Source organism: Rhipicephalus sanguineus, chromosome 1 (genome assembly GCF_013339695.2).
Source record: "Rhipicephalus sanguineus isolate Rsan-2018 chromosome 1, BIME_Rsan_1.4, whole genome shotgun sequence".
NCBI classification, from domain to species: domain Eukaryota; kingdom Metazoa; phylum Arthropoda; class Arachnida; order Ixodida; family Ixodidae; genus Rhipicephalus; species Rhipicephalus sanguineus.
The window spans coordinates 302,613,366-302,619,936 of NC_051176.1; the positions used below are offsets into that span (position 1 = coordinate 302,613,366).

A 6,571-nucleotide genomic window follows, 5' to 3' on the forward strand; every position below is an offset into this window, starting at 1 on the left:
TCACTAGACAGACATTAGACATGCAAAGCCTAATGTCGTTTAACATTAAGTGTACATCGGAGAGTCAAATGACCATGTGCACTTTAATTTCTGGTGACTGAAGTGTTCAGACTTTCAGTTGCCGTTCCTAATGTCAAAACGCGCATCACAACAAAGAAGTTAAAAAGCCTTAATCGCCACCGTAAAATCAGTTTATCACAATAGACAAGTTCGTCTTTCAGAGACTACAAGCAATAAACAATTTGTGTTGCAATGTACACAAATATCGTGTTTCAGTAGAATGCGTAAATATTTTACATATATCGCCCATGCACCGGCGATCGAAGAATTGCTGACGACCGCAGCAATGTTCATTATATTACCTGCCGTATAATAGAAGTAAGCATTTCCTTATTTTTAAAAGGCATGAGTCGATCACATGTGCAAATATGAACAGATATGATCAAGTGACACTGCGAACACTCGCTCAGGGGCCCTGTTGCCCATTTGTCCAGTAGAAATTAACGGAGGAGAGTGGGGATTACCCGCACGGCGTCGCGAAGGATTTTGGGGGGCGGAGAAGAATTGGAACTGTGGACAATGGGTGACGTACAGAAAAAAAGTTCGTTATTGTTGTGATAAAAATTAGGGACTGTTCTTATGCATGGTGCACTTACATATATGTCCAAAACAGAATGTTGTTGGTTGCAAAGATACGCGGACAAGCGTTTTTCCCAACCTCAAACTACTGTCTCTATCTCTCCTCGCTGTTGCAACGCTGGTCAGAAGCAGCCGACAACCAAAGTTCGATTTGGCCCAACGTCGCGTACATCCTTCTCCCGCCCCGCCCCCTCGTAATGTCGTCTCCACGCGACTCTCTTCCGTTCTCCACGGCGTCAACTCCTCTCTCCCTTCACTCCTTCCTTGTCCCATTTACCTCCTCTGTGTGCAACGTTGGGTGTCGCCTATCACACCCTACCCATTCCCTCCTCCTATCATAATCCCTACCTCTTTCTATCCACGGGAGAGGGCAGTAACTTGAAACAAAAAAGCGTTTCTTTTGAGTAAGGACTCAGAGATGACCGTCGTCTGCGATGCGAGTTTGAAAACTGCCCATTTCTAACTTTCATTTCCCCAAAACAAAATGTATAGTTGTATAACAAAATCGAACAGCCATAACACATTCCCAACATGCATACACGGGTTAAAAAAAGCCATAAATACACTTTTTTTATGTACAGTGACAAATAAAAACAACAACATTGCTTTATTTTCTACGGAGCGCTGTTTGAAGAGAGGGTCAGCGCGCACCAAGGAGATATTTATATTTGTTTTGATTTATGCAGCGTCATTTCGCGTTTTTGCACTTGTGAAAACGTCGCACCTTTTACGTGCACCTCACAGTCAAAATAGCGCCTTCGTCTTCAAGTGAGCGCTCGTCACCCTCCACCTTTCCCGACGACTCGCCAAGGGAGCTTCTGACGAATTTCACTAGCAAATGGCTGTATAAGCCTGAGACGGCCGCTCGAACAAGAAATGGCCGTCACATGAGGTACGGAAGGTTCACAAACCAAAACTAAATTCGAAACGCGCGCCGAACCGGACTATTTCGCGGAGCAGTACATGTGCAGTAGCTCCGCCCCCGTAGCCTTCCCTTCATTGCCAAGAAAAGTTGTCCTTGGGGGCGCTTTAGTTGTTTGACGGGTGCACGGTGCGCGCGGTTTGTGTGTGTGTGTGTGTGCCATGCTGTGTTCTGCAATGCTTCGTTACCACGTTTATCGATTATGCACGTTGGTTACTTGATTAAATGTCAAGTGTACCTTCCAAGACGATCTAGGTCCTAGTCTCGTGACTGAAGGCGAGTGCGGACGTACAGCAGCCTTTTGACAAGACTGTCGCCGAGTGTACGGTACATTGTGGACTGTAAAGCTGAAGAGTGCACAGTGGATGCCTGATTTTGGTAAGTTCTAGAATATTTCTGAATTACACAGCTAGGTTACTTCATTACATGACGTCTTTTACGCAGGAACCGAGTGTGATCGTCTGGGCGGTGTGTTCACTCTGCGGGGATGATGGCCAGAGGAAGGATGATAGACAGGTATGTTTTACGCTGTGCTCAATGCTTTCTGTGCACTTTATACGGTTGTATGAAGCACTCACCATGTGCGTTCACTACCTACAACTGCAACGGGTGGATGAAGGCGCGTTGCTTTGCGCGATACTCCGCTCGCTTCTGTAACGCAAGCGTTTCTTGTCATGGCGCTCTTCTTCCTTGGCTGTTTTTCGATTCCAAGAATGCCTGTCGCTCGGCCCGCCCGCTTCCCGCTGCTGCTTCTCTACTCGGGAACTGGTTGACCTTGGGGACGCCTGCGCGATGTATGTGTCGCAGGGAGGGCAACACTCGCCCTTTTGGGCATAGGGGACCGGAGGGGGGAGGTGAGGTAGGAGGGAAGGACTGAGAGCATGGCTCTTTCCCGGAGAGGGGACGGGTCGCGACCGAGGAGAGAGAGAAAGTGGCCCGCTCTTGGCATTCCGCCGCTCAGAAGCGATCGTAAACCGAAGGAAGAATAATTTGCAAGATTTTTTGTATCCGAGTTGTGATTCTGTAAATAAACTTCTTAGCGTCGTCGAAAGTTATTGAAATCGACTACAGCTGTATACTGCACGAGATCATCGCCTGAAGCTACTTGTACGATGGCTTATCACTTCGGAAATAGAACTGCTTTAAACATAACGTTCATCGCCTAGCCTTCTCATGATGCAGGTACAAATGAAGTAACTTTTCAGGAAACTCAGTAATAATTGGCATGTAGTACGCGGGGAGGAAGATATAAAAACACGCTGCGGCTGCACATGCGCGCGCGGTGCTGTTCAGTGGCGTGTGTTTGTGGCTTTCTCCGCGACTACTGCACCGCGCTTGTTTTTGTTAGAAGTTAGTTGCACTATGGTTAGGATTTTAATCTGACTGTGCAAGGTCGTTGCTACGAGAAACGAACTTGCGTTGGGTGAACCCACTTGAAGATAATACAAGTCAGTGAATTACGTTATATTCTGGTACTAACACCATGTGTACAGTAATTTGAAAGAGCACAAGATGTATATAATTATCAATTCTAGACAAATGTGCCAGTTGCGTTTGGCAAGGTGCCCTTTGTTGCAATATTTGTGCTTGAGAAAAATGATGTGAAATATTTTTCCCGTCGTTATATTGTTTCCTGAAGCATACTGGTTTATATTAACAGAAGTTGTTGTAATGGTTAAGCAGCACTGTTCCAAGAGCTTTTTATCCACTGTGCTGGGGTGGCAAAAGCACACCTCAATTATGTGCTTATCTAAAGTTCATGTTTCTTTTGTGAGCTTTTCTTAAGGCAGCATGAAACTGAAAAAGCGTTCTTATTTGCAGGTTGTGCGACTAAGACGTAGCATTCATTGTGAGAGTGCTACTTTAATTTTATGAAGTAATTATTATGGGAAACAAATCTAAATTCTCATATGTAACTATGTGTGCAGAAGTTTAGAGAAGGCTGACAAAAGTGGTTAACGGTTTTTTTTTTATGGCTTGCAGCACTACAAATTCAAGCCGATATTCCAGGCATTGATTGGCTTTAACACGACTAGAATTACTTTCCTAAACGGCTCAAATTCATCATATAATACAATATGTAAAGCTCGGCATTATGGAGTGTGCACATGGGCCACACATACTCTTATTTTATCAATTTATGCATTTTATATTGTGTAGCAGAGTTGATGTAATTTTCGTTATTTAAATGACCTATATCGTAATCTGCGTTCTCCAACCACATAGTGTTTACTAAGTACATAAGTTTCTGAAAGTTCGGCTTGCAATGGCACCATTACAGTTGTCTGCCATGAGCCGTTGCTCAGGTTATACTTGTTCTTATAGCGCAATCTGAGTCCATCATTCAAGGCCCTTGCTGGTATATAAACATAGACTTGCCTGAATACATTGTATGTATTGTGTGTGAGCTGTAAGGTCTGTGTGGTGCACCAACTCATGAATGTTTTCTGGTATCCTTAACATATGTACCCGGTGATCTCACCTGTTCGTGGAACTGAAGCAGACGACAGCTTGCAGACGAAGATGGGAGCGTTCTACCTGTGAGCCTGGTCGAGCTTATATTTTATGGTAGGCATTTGTTTCAATCTTTACAAAAAGCTTCGACATGTTGCGCCTGCTCATGAACCTATTGCAACTTTTTTGAGGGAATTCTAAGATCAAAGAAACAAGACCCTAGACGTAACTCCATTAATGTATACTTGATGCTGGACTTGACCTTCTGTGTTGTTTTCCTGTTTTCTTACAGGATTTGCTGAAAGTTTCTATTGGAAATGCGATATAAGATGCAATTTTGACTAACTCTAACTTCACAAAAGTGCTTTTTGTCAACTACTTGCACGGGGCCTTGGCAGTACATCTAAGTGTTCTAAGGTGCACGATGTGTTGGATAAAGTTTTCTTTGCAACTCTTATATATTTACTGCGATCTTTCGTGCAGGATACACATGCATGGATACACATACATGGATTCCCTACAAGGACCCTGCGCATCAAAAGCAATCTGTCATCAATGTTAAGTAGACAGATTAAACGAAACGAAGATATGACAGGTGTACACCATATTTTTCTTTCATTTAACCTCTGCATGTTTCCCAGTCAATAAATGTTTTTATCCATTTTCTTTTGTTGAGAAATGTCTTTGTACAGCACAAGTGTCGTAGAAGGTGCATACATGCACTTTTGTATGATGCTTGGCTGCATGTGTATCAACCAGCAAACACATTGTCAGGCACAACTAATATGTGATTCCGTACTATCATTCGGACATATCATAAATCTTATCATGCACTGTAATAGTTCTGTTTCAGGAATGTTATGAATGTCATTGGCCACGAAGCACAAGCTTGGCCGAGGGTCATTGCAAACAGGATGTTTCATACTCACAAGAAAGTCACTCATAAGGACACATTAGAATGACGGTGGCCAATATGTTTTTGAATGACATTATGAGTACATTAAAACAATTCTGAAGAAATACATTAGAGAATCAAATGAGTGTTGATGTCAAAGGTCGTTTCATGCTCACTAGACTATCAAATGTTAATACGCATCGGACTATCACATGTTAATCCGCATCAGACTATCACATGTTAATACGCATCAGAATGATCGGCCAATATGTTTTTGAATGGCATTTCAAATACATTACAAAATTCTAAAGGGACACATTAGAGCGTCAAATGACTGAAATGTCAGAAGTCATTAGACTTTCTTTTTGAACTCGTCTCACATTTTCATAAGGGTAAAGCAGAGATCTTATTTTGGGAGCGCGTTACAAAGTACATATTGCAGTGACCAGACCAGAAAAACAGTGCAGAGACCCAGGTAATGTATGTGATGCAAAATGACAGCTAGGAAAGCACTTGTGCTAATAAACAAATTATGATTTCATAAATTCTTTGAATAAATGTAGATGGAAGTGGAAAATACGGTACGCCAAGATATTTTCTGTTAGGTAAACGCTTGCTCTATTAGATCTAGCATCAGTACCAGTGGTGTAAAGTTGTTAGAATGTTATTTGCATACAGGTTAATTCATTGCACGCAAGTCAAACTTACATCCACGAGATCCTTCAAATCGCTGATACGTAAAATCCACGCGACGCAAAGCAACACCATTCTTGCGCGCATCACATTTCGTTACGGAGCAAGACGCAAGAGAATCTTCAATAACGACACTGTAACAACATCAGAATTTGCGCGATAGACGCCGCACGTAGTGGAGTACGCGGCACATTACAGTGGCTAAGAGCAAGTGTCACGGCATTGGCTTCACTAAAAAGAAAAGAAATCGAGAAAACAAAAGGTGCGTGGGCTGTTCGTAGACGTCCGCGCGCTTGTCTTCCTCCTTTTCTACACTCGCTAGATGATCCTGGCGTAAAAATGAAATCACGCCACTGCCCTTAGACTTATTCAGATGGCTTAGTGACACCAGTACCAGCTTGAGAAGCGAAGCTTGGCCAGCGATTATTGTTTCGCACGGATGTGTTGCGATAGAAGTATCTTGTATCTTAAGATACACGATACATTATCGAATGTATCGGAAATACAGATACAGATACTCGTCTTTGTAGACGTATTGCGATACAGATACAAGATACCCATAGAGTATCTAAGATAGTATCTAAGATACATGTATCTTCGATACTGCCCAGCACTGACTGCAATAATGATCTTGCTACAGCACCCAGAGGCTTCGGAAAGGGGGAAGGGCGTGTTGGATGAGGTTGGCTTTTTGAGGCTAGCTAAGCGACGTCCTGTTGCGCCCAGCAATACCATCGATTGAGAAGAAAAAGAACCTGGCTGTCGCCTTGGAGTCGTCTTAGGGAAATGCATTAGGGACAGTGTGACTCTTTAGCATTGAGGCACTGTTTTACGTCGCGGCCTTTTTCTAACAAGTCTGCTGATAACCACACAGATGTATTTAGAGTATGATTTCATAAAGTACAATTGTATTGCTCCAGTATTCCGTTTATTTGCTAGTGTAAAAAATAACAGCTTAAGAGGTTATT

At 42.9% G+C, this 6,571-nt stretch overlaps 1 long non-coding RNA gene across 1 annotated transcript; it reads left to right on the plus strand.

Moving 5' to 3' along the window:
- Positions 1 to 1,736: 1,736 nt before the first annotated feature.
- On the plus strand, positions 1,737 to 4,199 carry LOC125756903 (uncharacterized). Its single transcript, XR_007414861.1, has 3 exons — positions 1,737 to 1,939; positions 2,006 to 2,077; positions 4,065 to 4,199. It is a non-coding gene; the product is annotated as an uncharacterized LOC125756903 (long non-coding RNA).
- The last annotated feature ends 2,372 nt before the right edge of the window (positions 4,200 to 6,571 follow it).